This window comes from Aedes albopictus, chromosome 1, assembly GCF_035046485.1.
Source record: "Aedes albopictus strain Foshan chromosome 1, AalbF5, whole genome shotgun sequence".
Classification (NCBI taxonomy): Eukaryota; Metazoa; Arthropoda; class Insecta; order Diptera; family Culicidae; genus Aedes; species Aedes albopictus.
The window spans coordinates 217,559,966-217,562,797 of NC_085136.1; the positions used below are offsets into that span (position 1 = coordinate 217,559,966).

The window sequence follows — 2,832 nt, forward strand, 5'->3', positions numbered from 1 at the left end:
AGGGGTCGCACGCGCTTACTGAGGTCGTGATAGAGCTATGATAGCAACATTTACATTGACATTCATTTCGTGGAGAGTCGCCTTAGCTCCCTCAAGACTTCGGTACATCACATAGAATGTAGTGTACACCTAAGCCTGGAACCTTGGAACAAGCTTATAGGATGAATGATTGTGCGAGGGTTAACTCTGTTTATGAAGTTTATACAATATTACTGGGATCTAGTAGTCAAATAAAAGAACTAAAAATAGTCTCTTACCTACGTGTAGGCAGCAGCATCACGGTGTGGCGCTTAGAGGATCACACCGGATCTATGGTTTAAGCAATAAGGAGGAGATGCACGAATAATCTTGATAATTTTCGTAATCGGAGATCTCGCCCGCTATCGATAATTTTCTTCCAGGTTAACTACGAAGAACAGCACTGGATCGATCATAACGGCTTCTTACAATTGCCATGCCTTCCCTAAGACCGTATTCTAGGATAGTAGTGTATTTAAATCCGGATGCCTCTTCCTCAGCACTGCATTGCGCCCGTTCCTGGCAACACCAGCCGGTTTTTCTACATAATTTTCCTCCCTCCTTCACCATAACATTCAGCACCAATTCGTTCTTGCCTCCATACCTCCATCTACCTGAAATGAAACTAATTCTAAAATTTAAAAATTCATTGTAAGGTAAATTAATATTACTATATTTAATGTTCGTCGTTGAACAACCGCAACAATAAAAACAACTGTTGAAGAATTTGCACTGCAGGTCCACTATGCTGATGTTTATAAAAAAGAAACGGCTTTTTGACATAGAGTCGTTCAAAGTCGTGAGAAGGAAAGGGTTAAGGGGCGCCATGTCGAAAATATCCTTCTGTGAGGTCCAGAAGTGGAGCCAAGCTGAACTGCATTCGCTGGATATTTCTGCGTAGAACCATGAAGAACAGCGGACGATTTGGCAGCGATTCCAGTTCTAAGTTAATCTGCTGAAGGTTTGATGGCGTTGTTGATACCCAGAGCAGTGAATCGCTTGACGATCCTCTCGCCCTTGACGGCGCCGTAGATGAGCGTCCGTAGATGTCCGCCGGGCGGAAGATAACGGGCTCGGGAAATTCCTCGCGGACCGCCATCTCTCCGTGGTACGTGGTCTTGAGGAACTTGCTGCCCTCTTTGGTCAGAATCGGCGTCGAATTCGGGGTATAATTCAAGCTCTACAGATGCATAAACTTCTCCACTCCGGCCTGCTTGGCGATACGGGTCAATCTCCTAGCGCCCTGAACTTGGACATAATCGAAAGTAACCAGATTGATGACTTCAGATCGAATGCTTCACAGCCTCATCGCTTAGATGATAATTAATAAACAGGACCTGGCCCAGATCCCCGACCATTTTCAGCCGCAAGGCCTCGTAGTGATCAGCCCGATAGGGAATAATCAGCTAGGATCCCGTCTTGCCCAACTTGTTGCACACGTAGCGACCCAAGAATCCGCTGGCGCCGAAAACAGTAGCAACACCGTTGACACTCGATCGACCACCGGTACCGCGTTTCATTTCGGCCGGATTCGTAGTCCGGAGATTACGGGGGCATCCGAGCTGTAGTTGGCCTTCAGACAGATGATCCCCAGCGCACCGGTTTGCTGCTCTGGAAATAAAATGATAATCATTAGCCGAATACATTAAACATTATTACATAACCAAACCCAAAGTCCTCTCGAATTCGCGGACGTTTCCCAAAACTCGAATACTTACTGGCCAGCTGGACACCAGCTTTTCCTCGAGTGGTGATTTTTCAGAAGGTTGTTGAAAGTCGCTTTGTAAACATACGGCGGATTCCGTTTGCTGAATATTTGTTTTTGGAATTCGCTTCTCGCGTTAAAAAAATTGTAATTGTTTTATTAAAAAAAAAACTTTTCTCGTGGCAATTTCTGTTGCATTCGTTCCGGTTCGCTTCGGAGGTGAGCCTATCGCCAAGTTTCGGAGCAGGTTCTTTCATTTATGCTGGATCTATGACATATAGTCGTATTTTGATAGGTTGATAAAAATTTGGCCTGTAGGTAACCGTCTCACGTACGGTACCGGACCTTGTCCTTCTCGTCCACCTCCGCATTCCTTCTTCACAAACGGTACGATGGCAACGAACATTATTGTTCCGTCCACTCCATGGTCACACCCACCGGTTCCGCTGGATCACTAACCGCTTTCCCCACAGAAATTTGTGTTTAGTTATTGCAGCTTGAGCCTCTACTTTTAACTCCGGATCTAGCATTTTCGACTTGCTAGATACGTTGAACCAAGCATTGACCACACTCCGAAGATTTTACGGGTAGTAAGAAATTACTCTTCCGCGGCGGCACTACTTCTGCAGTTCACGAACAAAATCAAAACATGACTCAAAAAACAAAGAGAAAACAAAAACAAAAAAAAACCGTTGACGAATTTTGCCGAATTTGCGAACAGAATCAACTGACGTCTAAGGGCGCAACCACAGTTGTCATTTGACGGACGACCGTTCTCACTAACACCAACGCATGCATATCGAGATACGGGAATCGATCAGTGCGACCGTTCGCAGTTCGGCACAATAATAGGCCACCGCAATTTCCGAAACCTCAGGGGTGCCTGAGAAAACAATAATAATAATTACCTAGTCTACCAAATCCAATTTACCTCAGAAAAGTCTGAGAACTCTAATCATTCGAAACCGAATTTACCTCAGAAATGTCTGAGCACACAATCATCACGCGTCTTTTTTTTTAATCCAATTAACCTCAGAAATGTCTGAGACCTTCTATTCATTCAAACTACTTTTTACTTCAGATACAGTCATGACTCGCTGGTTGGGGGC

General features: G+C 44.8%; 1 long non-coding RNA gene across 1 annotated transcript; it reads right to left on the reverse strand.

The window, feature by feature from the left end:
* Positions 1-254: 254 nt before the first annotated feature.
* Positions 255-2,575, reverse strand: LOC109413139 (uncharacterized). Its single transcript, XR_009996398.1, has 3 exons — positions 1,737-2,575; positions 690-1,629; positions 255-632 (listed from the first exon to the last, which is right to left on the reverse strand). It is a non-coding gene; the product is annotated as an uncharacterized LOC109413139 (long non-coding RNA).
* Positions 2,576-2,832: the final 257 nt, after the last annotated feature.